We start from the raw sequence: 19,416 nt of genomic DNA on the forward strand, positions 1-19,416 counted from the left end.
ACACTTCTATTCATTTAAACTGGAAAAAAAAATAAAAAACTAAGATTATATAAACAACCCTGAGTTTGGAAATAAGGATATTACTGAGTAGCAAGTTGAAAATTTTAGAAAAAGATGTTTCTAAATCTTGTATGATTTAGAATATAAAATCTTATACAAATAAGGACACAAAAAATAATGTCCATTTTTGATTATGAAATATTTCTCCAATACATATTATCTAAGTGATCCTTAAAATAATTGAAGAACTATTTCTTTCCCTTTAAATGCAATCTTTTAGCCAAAGAATTTACCACAGGATACAGTATTCACATAGTAATTCATTAATTTTTTTATAGTAATTCAGTAATTCACTCCTGCATTCAGACACATTGCTATGTAAACAGCTATGGACATCAACTGTGTACGTACCCTCAAATAAGTTTTACTTCAAGGTTTTAGTTGTTGCTTACATTGTGTTAATTTAAAAATTGGATAAATGATTGAGGTAGTACTTTGGGGAGTGTATTATTATAGATCGAATTTACCTTATATATACTTCAGATAATTAACTTAAGAGTTGATAGTCTTCTTTATGCTGCTATTCAGAAATTGAGATTAATATGATACTACCTTGAAAATTTCTAAAAATCATGAGAACTGGTTAAGTGGAGGTAAAAAAGAAACTTGCACCTAATGATACTTTATTCTCTCTTTAGAAATTTTAAAATGCAGGATATGTTGTTTGAAACTGTACTGAATCTGGCTGGATGTGTGACAAAAAAAGGTTCGCATTTATTTTGCTAGGAAGGAAAGTATGCTCTGAAGTGATCCACAGTTGCGATGTAACTTTATGACTGTTGTTGCTGTTCTTCAATCGCTCAGGTGTGTCTGACTCTTTGTGATGCAGCACGCCAGACTTCCCTGTCCTTCACCATCTCCCAGAGCTTGGTGAAACTCATGTCCATTGAGTTGGTGATGCCGTCTAACCATCTCATCCTCTGGCATCCCCTTCTCTTCTTGTCCTCAATCTTTCTCAGCATCAGGGTCTTTTCCAGAGAGTCAGGTCTTCGCATCAGGTGGCCAAAGTATTGAAGCTTCAGCTTCAGCATTACTCCTTCCAATGAATATTCAGGATTGATTTCCTTTAGGATGGATGGGTTGGATCTCCTTGCAGTCCAAGGGACTCTCAAGAGTCTTCTCCAACATGACAGTTCAAAAGCATCAATTGTTTGACGCTCATCCTTCTTTACGGTCCAATTCTCATGTCCATACATGGCCACTGGAAAAACCACAGCTTTGACTATATGGACCTCTTTAAGCAAAGTAATGTCACTGCTTTTCAATATGACTCATACAATTATTTATTCCTTACATATACATACATATACATGTATATAATCTAACTGCACTTTCATTTTGATTATTTGGAATTTAATAAAAGTTTATTTATGGAGTATTTTTCTTGATCTAATTAATAGAGTGCAATTGAATGTATTTAAAAAATTGTTATCTAAGCACCCATGTGAAAATTTCTATCTAGACATACATTTAGATATGTTTTATTTTTCCTTCAGTTTTGGATCCATAATATATAAATATCCAACCTGCATGAAAACCAAGACTTTAAGAACTGTTATCAAATATTTGAGCTAGTATTTAAAATTCTGTTGGCAACTATATAACACTAATTGTACTTTTGAATGTTTAGACTTGCAGTGATAAATTGCAGAATACATATTTATTACTAAGACAAAAATGACATTTGCTACCGATTTATAAATGAACAAAGAAAACACTGAGATAAAAGTAAATTGTTATAAATCCTGTTTCCTGCAGACTCAGCATTTGTTGTCACCATTTATCCAAATTCTATTCTTACAAAAAATCATGCATAAACAGAAAAAAAAAACCATAACCCCTGTATCTTGGTTTATAATTCATATATGTTTGATTTAAATATACTTTCAAATTTGTAACTGTTATTGAATAAAAAAGCAGAACATACATCAGCTAGGAAGACACTTTCTCTTAGTTTATCATTTTTAAATTCTTTATATATTGAATAATTGGTCTAGTTAAATAAGCTGCTCTGATATAGAACACTTTTGAGAGACATATAAATTAATTTTAAAGGTATATATAACATATAGATGTATGTTTAAAATGAATTTTCACCAAAGTAAAATATGTATGTGGTAAAAAATAAAATTTCACAAAGGATTTTATGGGAAGAAAAAGGCTGTGTCCTCACAACTCTACCTTTCCTATCTTTCCCCACTCCTATGAGGTAAATTATTTGACATTGTTCTTATTTTATTTCTAATAATTACCTGCATAACTCTTGAAAATATACTTAGTAGTTCCTTACTGATAAATCAAATTCGGAGAGCACATGGTTATATCCTGATTTATATCTAAAAGTTATGTTTAACTTTTACCACCACTTTTCTTATCAGCATTCATATTTATATTTTGAGTTTTCCATTTACTAGGAGAGTAGCTTTAATTAATATAATGAATCTTCTCTGTCTTGTTTCACATACTTTTGACAAGGTTTTTAAGGCTCTACTTTAACAGAAAGTATGTTAGAAACTCTGTCCTTTGCGCTACCATTTCTGACAATCTCAAGTGTCACCTCTTTATACTCTATCTTGCAGCTACAATCAAGACTTTCTGTTCAGGGGACTTCCCTGGTGGTCCAGAGATTAATAATCGCCTTGCACGCAGGGGACGTGGATTCTATCAGTGTCTGGGAAACTAAGATCCCGCATGCCACAGAACAACTAAGCCTACGTGCTCCAACTACTAAGCCTGAGAGCCCTCCCAAGATTCACGACTAGAGAGTCCATGAGATGCAAGGAAAGATCCCATATGATGCAAAAGAGACCCTGAGTGCTGCAACTAAAATCTGACAGCCAAATAAACAAATCAGTAAATATTTTAAAAGATTTTGTTGATACTTTGGTTGATTCTTACATTCAAAATCTAAGATATTATGATTATTCCAATATTGTCAAGAATTTCACTAGCTTGCATCTCCTTCTCACCTAGACATTGTCTTACACCTGAGTCATACTACTGAATATCTATATTCATTTTTTCAAGTTCATTATTTGCTAAAAGAAATGGCATAGTTTCATTATTTATTTATTTTTTTACAAATATTTTTCTGTGTTGCTTGTTTTGATATGGTTTGAGTTTTTAGTTTAATAGTGTGTGTGTGTCTTAATCATCACATCTTCAAGTCAGTTAACTTTTTGTACTGCTAAGCATACTAGATCCTGACCCATGGAACTCTGCATTCTCCTGGTACATTATTCCTGGTACATTCATCCTTTTAGGCTATGCTTGAAAGCACCTATTAGGTGTAAATATTTTAGGCACTTGGGTTATATGAGTAGTTGGATGTCTACTCCATCTCCATTTTAGGACTTCTTTTTAACTGCATTTATAGCTTAGATAATGTTTTTCAAGATTCTGTGACTTCCAACTTAATGATTTTTGTTTCACTTTCCTGGAGAATATGCTGAAGTAAGGATGAGTGTATTGGAGTTCACATTTTTGAATCCAACAATATGTGAATGTGGTTTAATTCCAACCTCACAAATTGATTTGTATCTATGTCTTCTAGCCTCCAAACTTTACTTCAGAAACACCAAGACATTTCTCAGTTGTCTGTCTTCTTACATCAGTTTTTTTTTTTTTTTTTTTTTTTTCTGATGGTTAGTTTGGTAGTACTTTGTAGTGGGCTTATTTTCTCACATTTAGATGGATTTTTAAGATCCTTTATTTAGACATATATTTCAGAAATTTTATGAGACTAAAATTTTCATTCCTTCTTTGCTTTTGAAAGATTTGTTTAGTATTTCTAGTAATTACCATCTTCGAATGGCAACCCACTCCAGTATTCTTGCCTGGAGAATCCCATGGGGAGAGGAGCCTGGTAGGTTACAGCCCATGGGGTTGCAAAGAATTGGACACGACTGAGCGAGTTCACTTTCTTTCTTTTTATTGTATAGTAAGTATCAATTACTTCTGTCTCTTTTACTGCTCTCTCATTCAGGGACTTTCTTTTTTTTTTTATCATATTTTAAATTCTAAGTGTTTATTTTTGTTCTCTGATATTTACTCCTGTTTATTAAGATACTAATATTTTATGTATGTCTTACATTGTCAGAAAGCCTGAAAATAACCTGCAGAGTTTAAAAATATGCTTTCTCTAATCTCCTTAATTATGTTTCCCTAGAGGTCAGTATTTTTATTTGATTTTGATCTTTCTATTCCATGCTACTGATTCTCTAAATAGAGAACCTTTTTTATTTTCTATTTACCTTAGTAGATGGTAGGATTGAGTAGCTGCCATGTGCTTTCTTTATTGCTGTGTAAGAAAATATTTTTTTTTTTCTATACAATCCTAGAAGGAATTATTGAAGATCCTTTATGGGAGAAACTGATGAAATTTCCCAGAGTATGATTAAGATTTAACAGAGAAAGAGGTTAAAGGACTACCAGCTAGAATAGACATATGCATATGAAACAAAAGATGCTGTGTAGAGAATAACAGACAGTACATTCATATTTACTGGATACAGATAGATGTGACATAGGTTCTGAAGTTGGCATTCTGAGCAAGGCCAAGTCATGGGGCCCTTCATCTTATCTAAGTAGATTGGAAAAAATGAGCTCAGTTAGAAAGTCCTATAATTTTCCAGGTGTAAACTGACATGGAGCTGAGCTAATAATTAGTAAAGAAAGATATGAAAAAATTACTGAACTAGGCAATTGGTAGTGAGAGATGTAACTTAGGAGGTTGATAAGGAGTCCAAGCCTAAGGTCTCCTTAAGGAGGAGGTGAACATTCTTTCTTTTTCACATTATTTTGCCTTAGACCTCATTGGCAGTAGTATTTCTTGTTCAAGGACATGCTTTTTGAGCTCAGAATGTATGTTATGCGAGAAGGTCTGGGTAAAACTTCCACAGCCTTGAGCTCTGGGTTAACCCATTCCTTCTGGCTAATCTTATGCTGATATCATCCCAGGATGTATGTTATGAGAAAGGGTCTGGGCTAAATTTTCACAGCCTCGAGATATTTTTTCCTATTCTCAACAGTTAGCACAAAAGTATATAATGCCTTGGTTAAAACTAGCAAGACAGATAATCTTTCTACCCCCTTCTGATGTCTATGACAGAATTTCTTTTCTGTCACTGTCACTTGGATAAAATTTCTGCTACACAAAGCTCTCAATGACTGAGACCATCTTCAGATTGGGAGCTAAATCTTCTCCTTTGGAGATCACAAATCTGGGGAAACACCACAAGCTTTACTCTATCAGTAGTATGTGATGGAAACTGAAAACACACACACACACACACACATTTTGGAGAAAAAAAAATTACTTACAAGAGAAAAAGTGGACCAGTAATAACTTGAGGAGTGTACCTTGGGTATTTGAATAGTTAGTTTTGCTATTGATGATTATTGTCTATTCATTAAAAGAGCTTATTGAGGGTAAAAGATCACTGATTCAAATTTGGACATGTTGCATATGAGGGAACACTGAGGCATTCAGGTGGGATATATATATATAACAAATGCTGAATTTTAGAAGTTTGAAATGTTCTAACAGTAAATGTATATACTTTACATCTTCTCCTGCGAGAACTCCAAAATTGCAACTCACTGCTGAACAACTGTCAAAAGGACAACGTTGGATCCCACTAAAAAAAGACACCACACATTCAAGGACAGAGGAGAAGCCCCAGAAAGATGGCAGGAGGGGTGAAATTGCATTTAGAATCAAAATCCATACCTGCCAGAGATGCTGAGATATGTGCATACCAGGACCCAGAGACTACACAGAGACTGAGCCAGACTGGCCTTTGAGTGCTTGAGTGTCTTCTATGGAGGCATGGGTCAGCAGCAGCCTGATGTGGGGACAGGGGCTCTGGCTGCAGCAGACCTGGGACAAGCAGTGTGTATCATAAGCCCTCTTGGAGGGGGTCGCCATTAGCCCCACCATATAGCTACCAAGCAGATGACCCAAACATTGCAGAACAATTATACCAAAGAAATTCTCACACTGTTAAGAAACTTCTAAGACCTAAAACAGATTCCCAACCTGGGAATTGAGCAAAGAGGAGAATCCTCAGGGAATTTGACTATGGAGGCAAGTAGGATTTGATTATAGATCTTCCACAGGCCTTGGGAAGCAGACTCTTGAAGGGCACAAACAAAACATTGAGCACACCAGGGGGCAAGAGGAAGAAGAAGTGTCACAACAAGATATGGAACCAGACATGCCTGTGAGTGTCCAGGAGTCTGCAGTGAAGCCATGGGTTGAGGTGGGCTGCTATAGGTCCAGGAACACTGAATTCAACAGCGCTGGCCTAAGTTCTTTTGAAGAGGGAGGGAACACAACCCCACGCATCAACAGAAAATTGAATTAAAGGTTTACTGAGCATGGCCTCGCCTATCAGAACAAGATCCAGATTCCCCCACAGTCACTATCTCCTATCAGGGGGCTTCCACAAGCCTCTTTTCAGTATCCATCAGAGGGCAGAAATAATGGAAACCAAAATCACAAAAAACTAACCAAACTAACACATAGATCACAGCCTTGTCTAAGCCAGTATAACTATGAGCCATACCGTGTAGGGCCACCCAAGACGGATGGGTCATGGTGAGAGTTCTGACAAAATGTGGTTCACTGGAGAAGGGGATAGCAAAACACTTCAATATTCTTGCCTTTGAAACCCAAGGACAGTATGAAAAGGAAAAAAGATATAACATTGAAAGATTATCTCCCCAGGTTGGTAGGGGCCCATTATGCTACTGGAGAAGAGTGGAGAAATAACCCCAAAAAGAATGAAGAAATGTGGCCAAAGCAAAAACAATGCCCAGTTGTGGATGTGACTGGCAACGGAAGTAAAGTCCGAAGGTGTAAAGAACAATATTGTGTGGAAACCTAGAATTTTAGGTCCATGAATCAAGGTAAATTCAAAGTGGTCAAACAGGAGATGGCAAGAGTGAATGCTGATATTTTAGGAATCAGTGAACTAAAATGGATTGGAATGGGCAACTTTAATTTAGATGACCAATATATCTACTAATGTGGGCAAGAATCTTTTAGAAAAAATGGAGTAGCCCTCATAACCAACAAAAGAGTCCAAAATGCATACTTGTGTGTAATCTCAAAAATGACAGAATGATCTCTGTTCATTTCCAAGGCAAACCACTCAATATTACAGTAATCCAAGTCTATGCCCCAACACCTAATGCCAAAGAAGCTGAAGTTGAATGGTTCTAAAATGAGAACCTACAAGACCTTCTAGAACTAAAGCGAAAAAAAAAAAAAAAAAAAAAAGATGACCTTTTCATCATATGGGACTAGAATGCAAAAGTAGAAAGTCAAAAGATAACTGCAGTAACAGGCAAGTTTGGCTTTGGAGTAAAGAAGGAAGCAGGGCAAAGGCTAACAGCGTTTTGCCAAGAGAAAAATTAGTATAACAAACTGGTATACACTGGTAAAGCAAACACTGTTTACCAACGACACAAGAGACAATTCTACACATGGACGTCTCCAGATGGTCAATACCAAAATCAGACTGATTATCTTGTCTGCAGCCAAATATGGAGAATCTCTATACAATCACCAAAAACAAGATCAAGAGCCAATTGTGGCTCAGATCATGAACTCATTATTGCAAAATTCAGACTTAAAGAAAGTAGGGAAAACCATTAGACCATTCAGGTATGACCTAAATCAAATCCCTTATGATTATACAGTGGAAGTACCAAATAAATTCAAGTGATTAGATTTGACAGACAAAGTGCCTGAAGAATTATGGACTGAGGTTAGGGACATTGTACAGGAAGCAGTGATCAAGACCATCTCCAAGAAAAATAAATTCAAAAAGGCAAAATTATTGTCTGAGGAGGCCTTACAAATAACTGAGAAAAGAAGAGAAGCTAAAGGCAAAAGAGAAAGGAAAGATATACCCATCTGAATGCAGAGTTCCAAGGAATAGCAAGGAGAAACAAGAGAGCCTTCCTCAGTGATCAATGCAAAGAAATAGGGGGAAAACAACAGAATGGGAAATACCACAAACATCTTCCAGAAAATTAGAGATGCCAGGGGAACATTTCATGTAAACATGGGCACAACAAAGTACAGAGAAGGTATGTATATAACAGAAGAAGAAGATATTAAGAAGAGGTGTCAAGAATACATAAAAAACCTATACAAAAACAAATTTTAATGACCCAAATAACCACAATGATGTGATCACTCATCTAGAGCCAGACATTCTGGAATGAGAAGTCAAGCGGGCCTTAGGAAGCATCACTATCAACAAAGCCGGTGGAGGTGATGGAATTCTAGTTAAGCTATTTCAAATGCTAAGAAATGATGCCATTAAAGTGCTGCACTCATTATGCCAGCAAATTTGGAAAACTCAGCAGTGGCCACAGGACTGGAAAAGGTCAGTTTTCATTCCAACGCCAAAGTCAATGCCAAAGAATGCTCAAACTACCACACAAACACACACTAGTAAAGTAATGCTAAAAATTCTCCAAGCCAGGCTTCAACTGTATGTGGCCCATGAACTTCCAGATGTTCAATCTGTATTTAGAAAAGTCAGAGGAACCAGAAATCAAATTGCTAGCATCTGTTGAATCATTCAAAAAGCAAGAGAGTTCCAGAAAAAAAAAAAAAATCTGCTTTATTGACTATTCTAAAGCCTTTGACTGTGTAGATCACAACAAACTGTGGAAAATTCTGAAAGAGATGGGAATACCAGACCACCTGACCTGCCTCAAGAGAAATTTGTATGCAGGTCAGGAAGCAACAGTTAGAATTGGGCATAGAACAACAGACTGGTTCCAAATTGGAAAAGGAGTACGTCAAGGCTGTATATAGTTACTGTGCTTATTTAACTTATATACAGAGCACATCATGAGAAACGCTGGGCTGGAGGAAGCACAAGCTGCAATCAACATAGCCAGGAGAAATATCAATAGCCTCAGATATGAAGATTACACCACCTTTATTGAAGAAAACGAAGAAGAACTAAAGAGCCTCTTGATGAAAGTGAAAGAAGAGAGTGAAAAAATTGGCTTAAAACTCAACATTCAGAAAATGAAAATCAAGGCATCTGGTCTCATCACTTCATGGCAAATAGACGGGGAAACAGTGGAAACAGTGGTGGGCTTTATTTTTGGGGGCTCCAAAATCAGATGGTGACTGCAGCCATTAAACTAAAAGATGCTTGCTCCTTGGAAGAAAAATAATGACCATGCTAGACAGCATATTAAAAAGCAGACATTACTTTGCCAGCAAAAGTCCATCTAGTCAAAGCTATGGTTTTTCCAGTAATCATGTATAGATGTGAGAGTTGGACTGTAAAGAAAGCTAAACTCCAAATAATTGATGCTTTTGAACTGTGATGTTGGAGAAGACTCTTGAGAGTCTCTTGGACTGCAAGGAGATTCAACCAGTCCATCCTAAAGGATATCAGTCCTGGGTGTTCATTGAAAGGACTGATGTTGAAACTGAAACTCCAATACCTTGTCCACATGATTCGAAGAACTGACTCATTGGAAAAGACTCCGATGCTGGGAAAGATTGAAGGTGGGAGGAAAAGGGGATGACAGAGGATGAGATGACTGGATGGCATCACCGACTCAATGGACATGAATTTGGGTAAACTCCAGGAACTAGTGACAGACAGGGAGCTCGGCATGCTGCAGTCAATGGGGTTGCAAAGAATTGGGCCTGACTGAGCAATTTAACTGAACTGAAAGAAGATCTAAAGAGCCTCTTGATGAATTTGAAAGAGGGGAGTGAAAAAGATGGCTTAAAACTGAACATTCAAGAAACTAAGATTATGGCATCCAGTCCCATGATTTCATGGCAAATAAATGGGTAAACAATGGAATCAGTGAGAGACTTTATTTTCTTGGGCTCCAAAATCACTGCAGATGGTGACTGCAGCCATGAAATTAAAAGAGAGACTTCTTCCTTGAAGAAAAGCTATGAAAAACCTAGACAGCATATTAAAAAGCAGAGACATTACTTTGCCAACAAAAGTGTCTAGTAAAAGCATATATAGGCTTCCCTCAATGATAAAGAATCTGCCTGCAATGCCTGAGACCTGGGTTTGATCCCTGAGTTGGGAAGATTCCCTGGAGAAGGGAATTGCTACCCACTCCAGTGTTCTTGCCTGGAGAATTCCGTGGACAGAGGAGCCTGGAGGGTTACAGTCTATGGGGTTGCAAAGACATGAACGTGACTAAGCTACTAACACTTTCTTTCACTATCATATGCAATATAGAGCATCACGTTTGCCTTCAAGAGGCTAGTGATGCATCTGTAGTGACAGTATAAAAATTATGAAATAATTAGGGAACATTCATGAGAAAAACTGTGAAACTGAATTACACATATAATAGAAGAAAAAGAAAGGGAAAGTAAGTGACAGCTAGAGTAATCAAAAGAAGGCTACAATGAAGCAGGTTGAACTTATTCTGAATCTTAGGAAATACGTAAGATTTAGATAAACAGAAGGTGAATGAAAATCACAATAGAATAATATCCAGAGCCAAGGTTTTAAGGTGTCAAAGGGCAAGGGTCTTGAAGGATGCCAAGGCTTCTGTAGGTAGCTGAAGCCATCAGATCACAATCAAAAGCAACTGCACAAAAATTCAGCAAGAAATAACCAGAGGCACTGTGGCAGATATTCTGACTTTGCAAAGTGAAGAGTAGCAGATCGACCAGATGGGACTACAAAAACCAGAGATAGGGTAGATCTTTTCAAAAATAGACATCAAGCTACTCATTAAATTGAAAAGCAGATCCCATGGTGGTGGCAGGTTTTGAAAAGAATGAGTGAAAAGAAACATAAGCCACAGTTTTGCTTTTCAAAGCTATACTTGTACAGATGGAAAATATCTTCAAATATTAAAGATGAGAGTGCAGGACACAAAACCGAGACCTTCATGTTGCAATTTGAGTTTTCTCTGTGTTTTTACACTTCAAGTCTTAAATGGAATAGCATTTATTATTTCAAATATTATCCTTTGATATTTGATTGTATATTTAACATCTCTGATGTGCTAAAATTTAAAAGTTCACTTTAGATAATAAATCAGAAATAATATTCATGAGAAAACAGTGCTGCTTAAAGTGACTGACGTTTGAAAAATGTACATCTACTCTGCTTATTTACAAAATGTTTGTAGTTACGGCTATTTTATATCTCATAACTTTTCTTGTGGCTTATGAGTCTTATGACTTTTTTCTTTGAAGTTCTTCACTAATTTTGTTATCCCTGTATGGTTGAATTTTATAGTAGGTTATGACTGATTTTGTTGGCACTGCAATTAGATATATGTATGCCTACTTTATGTTATTGATAAGTCACCATAAAGTCTACTGAGAATTTCAAAGTTTCAATAGATTCTGTCACAAGAGATAAGAGTGAATGATTATGTATATACATAGATAAAGAAATAAATGATTATAGCACATATATGTTTTTATGAGATTAATAACCTAATGCTAATGAAATACAAGTAAATTATAATTTTTTGCCAGTCATTTTCTTTTCTCCAAACAGGAAATTATAAAAATATATAAGACTATAAGTTTATTATTTGTTAGAGTGGTCTTCATGAGTGAGCCTTAATTTAAATTAAATGAATATTAGTCCAGAACAGTGAGTAATTAAAGCCTTTATGCCAGAGTGATGAGAGGTCTTAGTTTTATTTGGTCCATACCCACGCTCCAAAGTAAGATGAATAATATTAAAATGTAACAATTAAGAATGTTATAATATATAGTATAGTATATATATATAGTATGTTATAGTATACAGAGTTAGTTAATGCTATACAGAATTAACAAATTTCCCTTTATTTGGATTATTCTAATGATTGAATGAATTATAACTATTATTCAAAAGTGTTTTCTGCTAAAATCATTATAGAAAGCAAACATAACTTTGCTCTTAGAACCTTACTAAGACCAGAAGAAAACTATACAACAACTTCTATCATAATTACAGATAAAATATAAGCCTAAAAAGACATTAACAAACAGAATCCAGAGATATTAGAAAAGAACCCTATAAAATTTGGGTTTCCCTGGCAGTTCAGTGGTAATGAATCTGCCTGCCGATGAAGGAGACAAGGATTCGATATCTGGGTCAGGAAGATCCCCTGGAGAAGGAAATGGCAACCCACTCCATTATTCTTGCCCCCTCATGGACTAAAGAGCCTGGTGAGTGACAGTCCATCGGGTCGCAAAAGAGTCAGACATGACTTATCAACTAGACAACAGCTATATAATTCCTATGCTGACTTTATTCTAATAATGAAGGGTTGTATAATGTTTGGAAATTAATATAACTCACATTAATAGTGTAAATAGAAAAATAACATATGCATAAAACACATTTCATTAAACTCAAAGCAATTTTATGGTAGATATGTTTATTTAATATATAATATTTAAGAATGTTTTATTCTGATAGAGTATCTTAAATAACTATACAGCAAATATGGTATTTTTTTGATGAACTATTGAAAACTTTCCCTTTGAAACTGGCAATGAAACAAGGGTGCCCTCAATTACCACTTTTACTTAGCAAATATTTGGGGTAATACAGCAACCAAAAGCAAAAATGATGATAAAATATAATTGCCTTTATTCTCAGGTGACATGAGAAAATCTCAGAAAATCTAAAATAGGCTAATTATCAGAATTTAAAAGCAACTTTTACAACATTCATAAGTCTATAAAATACCCAATCATATTTTCATATACTGGAAACAGATGAAAATAAAAATAAATTAAAAGATAACATTCTCAATAACAGCAAGATTTTCAGTTACTTATGACATAATCTAATGAACAACACTAAAAAATTCCACATATAAGGAAATGCACATAAAATTACTAAGAACTATCAAATAAGATCTAAACAAATGGAAGGATTTGTTACATTTATTGATTGGAAGATTCAATTTTCAAAAGCTTCCAGTTCTCTCTCTCTCTCTCTCTCTCTCTCTCTATATATATATATATATATATATATATATATATATATATACACACACACACACACACACACACACACACACACACACATTTATTTATAAAGTGAAAAGTGGAGCTGTCAGTTGCCCTGTACTGCCCAACAATTTGTGACTCCATTGACTGTAGTCTGCCAGACTCCTCTGTCTGTTGAATTCTCCAGGCAATAACTCAGGAGTGGGTAGCCGTTCCTTTCTCCGGGGATCTTCCTAACCCTGGGGTTGAACTGGAGCCTCCTGTAGTGGAGGATGATTCTTTCCCACCTGAGCCCCAGGAGAGCCCTGTATACCTATTAAACCCATTGCAATTCTTGTTAAAATATAAAGGTTTTTTCTTTATTTCTTTTTCCCCCCCAAGGGGAATTGATATGTTGGTTCTCAGTTTTAAGGAAAATCAGAGGGGCAAGTGAAGCCAAGATAATTTTTGAAATTGTTGTGCAGTTGTGCAGTCATGTCTGACTCTTAGTGACCCCATGGACTGAAGCATGCCAGGCCTCCCTGTCCTTCACCATCTCCTGGACCTTGCTCAAACTCATGTCCATTGAGTCGGTGATGCCATCCAACCATCTCATTCTCTGTTGTCCCCTTCTCTTCCTACTTCCAATCTTTACCAGCATCAGGGTCTTTTCTAATGAATCAGCTCTTTGCATCAGGTGACCAAAGTATTGGAGCTTCAGCTTTAGCATCAATCCTTCCAATGAATATGCAGAACTTATTTCCTTTAGGACTGATTGCTTTGATCTCCTTGCAGTCCAAGGGAATCTCAAGAGTCTTCTCCAACACCATAATTCAAAAGCATCAATTCTTCAGCATTCAGCCTTCTTTATGGTCCAACTCTCACATCCATTAATAATTTTGTTAGAACAACAAATTGGAGGCTGCCAGTGACATTTGGCATTCCTGGTAGATACATCATTCTAATCTTCACATAGTTTTCTTCTTTATGTCTCTGTGTGTACTTTTCCAATTTTTGTAAGTACACTTACTAAATTAGAGGCCACCAGAACTCTGTATGAAATCATCTTGATCTTTATATTAAATTTATCAGTAAAGACCCTATTTCCAAATAAAGTCACATTCCATCTTCTCTTTTTTACCCCCTGCTCTATGCAGTGGGTGAGATGTTAGTTCCCTGACAAGGGATCAAACACATACCCTCTTCATTGGAAGCATGGGATCTTAACCATGGGGTTGCCAGCAAAGACCTTAAGGTCACATTCTAATGTTCTGAGTATATGTGTACTTTGGGAGGGAAATTATTCAATCCATTATAGTTAGGCTTCAGTAAAGTATTTAAAGAAAAAAAAATTAATATACTATCAAAGTAATATTAGGTTAATACTTACAGGGTATATTAGTTTTAGCTAAATTGTTTTCATGAGACATTAAAATTTTATCTCAGGTCCCTTTTTATCAATAAAATTATATAAACAGGCATATATATGTATCTTCTTATTATATATGTGTGTAATATATACATATATATATTCTTTTTACAAAACATTTCTATCATATTGAAATATATATGAGTGTTCTCCACTTTTTGTGTTATGTTTATTTTCCTTGGCCTTTAATATAATAGATTTACAATTTTTAATCTGACAAAGTGAAAATAACAAAACTAATTTTGTGGATATTGATTGACTTCAAATAACTGTGTATATAAGCTTAAAGCCAGTGATCACAAGATAAGTAGACTGTTAATATATTTTTAATAATTCTACCTTATTATGCTATGGAACTCTGTATGATCTACAAATTTGAAATTTAAAAGTTAAAGAGGCTTTATTTCTCATATTGCAACATTATTTTAAAAAAATCTTCAAACAGATATCAAAGACACTAATCACATAAATGTATAATCACAGAATTCTTACTGATATAACCTTATTTTTAAAATCTAGAGATAGTTTAGGATTTAGTCCTCACTTTTTCACAAACCATTTCCTTTCTGTTTTACATGCAATATAATCATCATGATTTTCTATGTGGCACATTAGAATAAAGAGTTCTATCTTTAATCCATGCAGCTTTTAAAACAATCTCAATTTCTAAATTAAGAAAAGAGTGTTTTAGCATTGCTTGTTTATATGCATACCAAAATATCTTATCTTCATTTTATGATTTTTTTTGTAAGCTCTGGAGATACTAAGGCTAATTTCATCTTTGTTACATTCTTGGATAATCTGTTCTGAGGCTTTGTGTATTGCTGACATACAATGTTCAGATTTTATTTTTCCTTAATGGAGTTTGTTGTTTAGCCTTGCTATCACTAAAGCTTGTTATTGTTTATCCTGCTCATTCAGCTGCAAGGTTCTATCCCTGTCCATCATGCTCTCTAATGCCCAATGTCTGCAGTTTCTTGAAACTTTTTGTTTTTATTTACTGGCATAAGCTCTTTTTCCCCTTTGGGAAGATCATAGCTCATCTTATTAGGATGAACCATTTAAAAATATTCTTTCATGTTCAAAATATAATTTGGCATTTATAGAGAAAGAGAAAGAAAAAAGGGAAGTAAATATTTTAGTAACAATATATTTGAAATTAATTAGCAAAACCAATTAGAAAACAAATTTAGTCAGTATAGAGTTATAGCGTTAGGGAAACAAACATATAAAAAATGTTTTTCAAAATATCCAAAAAATGGTTTTTCTAGTCATCTAGTAGGAGAAGTATTAAGACACAGAACTGTCTCAGAAAATCTACACTCCCATTGGTATGAGGTCCAGTTAATAAAGTATTGTGAAATAGACTTTCTATCATCCCCAAATGCATAGATTAACAAAAATTATTTGATAAAACAGCATGCTTCAGATACACAAAAATCTTCCATTCTACACCATTTGTGTATAATTTAGCAAGTGATAAAAGATAGTCATAAGGTGAATGGCAGATGTTACAGTTATCCCATTCCATATCACCTTGGCACTCGCTATAACAGACATCCAGAAGTTTTGTTACTGCAACAGCCTACACATCTACAACTTATGAATTTCTAATAAGCATTTATCTTGACAGCAGACTAGAAATGCTAGCCAAGTGAATGTCCAGGGAGCATTCCTCATCCATTGACAGACCAGGAGAAGAATTACAGCAGCTTCCTTAGTTTATGGTTGGGACAAAATATATGTACACACATTCAATGTGAGAGCTTCACACTGGCAGCATCAGCATTAGCTAGGAGCTGGTCAGAAGTTCTAGGACCCATGCAAGACCTAACGAGTCAGAATCTCTGGGGAACAAACTTCATAAACTGCTTTAACTAGATCTTCAAATAGCCTTTGTATCTGATAAAATTTGAAAAGCATTAATTTACACAAGGAGTCAGAAAACTTTTCTGTGAAGGGTCATGCATTAATTTCTTATTGCTGTCATAGCAAATTACTACAAACTTACATGGTTTAAAAACAACACACTTTTATTATTTTACAGTTCTGTAAGTCAGAAGTCCAAGACCAGTCTTACTGGGCTAAAGTCAAGATGTTGGTAGGGTCAGTTCTTTTCAGAGGCTCTAGAGGAGAATCTGTTTCTTTGCCTTTGCCAGCTTTAGAGGTTATGTGCTTTCATTGACTGGTAGTCCTTTTACCTTCAAAACCAGCAGTGTAGGGTCTTTATATCTGCTTCACTATTTTTGCTGTCACATGGCCTTCCTCTAACTTCCCTTCATTCCTCTCATTAAGAACACTTGTGATTGCATTGAACACAAAGGATATGAGGATAACCTCCACATCTTAAGATTCCTAAGTTCATCACACTGTAAGGTCCCTTTTGCTAGGTAAAATAGCATATCCACATTTTCTGGGGATTAGGTCATGGACATCTTTGGAGGGAGCATTATTCTGCTTTCCATAAGCCAGATCATAACTATTTTATGTACTGTCTGCCAAGAGGCAAAATTGGGGATATTCTGTAGGTACCTGTATAACAAAAGAAAACTGTCTTCCACATTTTCCAGGGATGGGCCATCCAACACAGACAGTGGGTCTACTTTGGTTCAGTTGAAGAAATCCTGCAAAAGAAGAGCACCTGGGTCAAGAGGGGTACATGGTAGTGGAAAGCAGTAGATACACCATTTTTAGTTTCATTCTCCACCCCAAGAATACTCAGGAATACTCCCTTCTCATCTCACAGAGCTTTGAAAACTCAATTTGGGCAGCTGGACAGAAATAATATTACTTTCTGAGTCCCCAAAATCCAGACTAAGACTCCAATCTTGGTGCCCAAAAATTGCCAATAGAGGAATACCCAATGTAAAGCTGGCAATTGGCACAAGTCCTGTGCATCAATAAAGTGCAGTCACTGGCTGAGGAGGCAGGTACTAGGAGCAGAAGAGAAAGATGGGACAAAGAGAACATCGAGCCAGATCTCCATGGCTTATAGAGCTGGACTGCTGGAGTTGTGCCCCTGAGCGCAGGGAGTATACAAACAGATGGTGTGCCATGTTCTACCCAAGGGCTATAGTTTGCTGATCTCTACTGCACACACTGTCCCCTAGAAATCACATTGGAATTGAGCTCCAATTGCCCACAGCAGTGACCTGTACTCTCTATTCATTGCCTCCCTTTCCAGTCTCACTGCCTATTCCCTCCATGAATGCTTCCTGAGATAACTTCCCAAATAAACTACTTGCATTTAAATCCTTTCTTCAGGAGTATTGATCAGATAACACAACTAGTACATGTTATGATCAGAAATTTTTTTTTTTAAGTCAATTCCATTTGTCAAATGTATACCAATTATAAACTTGAAAATCACATGTATTAATGATATCAGCTTTTTGTAGATAGAAAGATAGGTGCTTTTTTCTCAAATATCTATGTTTTCCCCACTTATTTTCTTATGTGTTTGTTTTTAAAATGGCCCTGTGCATAGATCGGAGAATATGCAAGTGTGCTAAGTCACTTCAGTCATGTCCGACTCTTTGCGACCCCAAGGACTGTAGCTTGCCAGGCTCCTCTGTCCATGGGTTTCTCCAGCAAGAATAGTGGAAGGGTTGCCATGCCCTACTCCAGGGGAGCTTCCTAACCTAGGGGTCAAACTAGCATCACTTAACATCTCCTGTATTGGCAGATGGTTTTTTACCACGAGTGCTACCTGGGAAACCCATCAGTTCAGTTCAGTTCAGTCATTCAGTTGTGTCCAACTCTTTGCAACCCATGGACTGCAGCACACCAGGCTTCCCTGTCCAGCAGAGACACCCATAGGAGACTATAGTAACATTAATAAAGCAAAATCAACGGAGACCTCTAAGTGAAGCAACAAATAGAGGGGAAAAGTATCCACGAATATCAGAAAACTATCAACTATGACCAAAAGACCATTCTGCACTGAAATTTGTGGCTTGACCACTAATGCTTAAAAACTGTTTTAGAAGAATAAGATGATAATCATTTTTTGCTCACTTGGAGGGATATTTTCTAATGATACTAGTAGCCAGTTTTCTGCTGAATGTGTGAACATTGTCTCTTTAGAACAAAGTCAAAATACAAGTTTGGAAGAAAAAAAAAGTTTGCTTTCAACTGGATAAAATGAAGGACCATTTTAAAATCAACTTCATATTTATAAAAATAAAGTATTTTCCTGTCCTAGAGCAAAATAAGTATAAATACCAGAGATGAAATGTCCAAGAAGATAATTCATACATTTCAGTTATGACAATTTGTTTTGAGTAGAAAATAAAAGTCCAAACTTAAGCCAACACTAAAAGTAGTATGTTTTTTCAAAAATATGTAGCTCATGAAACAAGAATTCACATTGTACAAGTTTTAACTAATCAAGCTAACAGTTTTCACAACATATCCTCTTCTAATATCATAATTAGGAAGGAACATTTCATGTAGTGCAATTGTCACCAGCTAGATTCCAGTTTAACTCTAATAGCATCAGTGAGTAATAGGGCATGGAAATGAGTTTTGCAAACTGGCAGCATGAGGAACAGATTCTATATCCTCTCTCTGTTTAGAATGTGATCACTGCCATCTTAGTGCCCCTGCGACTGCTCCATTTCTCAGGTAGAAATAAGCTTAACATGTTTAAATAGTTAACATTTAAAATTAAAAATCCAAGTCTATATAGCGTCAGAGTTTAAGGAAAGTGTACAATAATTCACATTTCGTTTACCTACACACCCTTATATACACATAACTAAAATCACATGAATAAGACCTACCTATTGTGTCAATTAATAGTAAATTTCACATAGACTAAATTTCATAAAGACTAAAATATTGATTCATTCACTTTAAGCTAGTTTATTTTCTCAGATTTTCAGTGTACTTTGTTATATGTAGGTATAAAGATTAAATATTTATATTAAGATAGAAGTCTGCAATATAGGGATTT

The 19,416-nt window shown here is 35.5% G+C and overlaps 1 long non-coding RNA gene across 1 annotated transcript in view; it reads right to left on the reverse strand.

The window, feature by feature from the left end:
- The window catches only part of LOC110144434 (uncharacterized), a 54,718-nt gene that overhangs the window by 6,586 nt on the left and 28,716 nt on the right, over window positions 1-19,416 (reverse strand). The window contains exon 2 of the long non-coding RNA XR_011483527.1: window positions 16,992-17,083. This is a non-coding gene — a long non-coding RNA (uncharacterized lncRNA). The remainder of the gene's footprint in view (window positions 1-16,991; window positions 17,084-19,416) is intronic.

Source organism: Odocoileus virginianus, chromosome 25, assembly GCF_023699985.2.
Source record: "Odocoileus virginianus isolate 20LAN1187 ecotype Illinois chromosome 25, Ovbor_1.2, whole genome shotgun sequence".
In the NCBI taxonomy this organism is placed as follows: domain Eukaryota; kingdom Metazoa; phylum Chordata; class Mammalia; order Artiodactyla; family Cervidae; genus Odocoileus; species Odocoileus virginianus.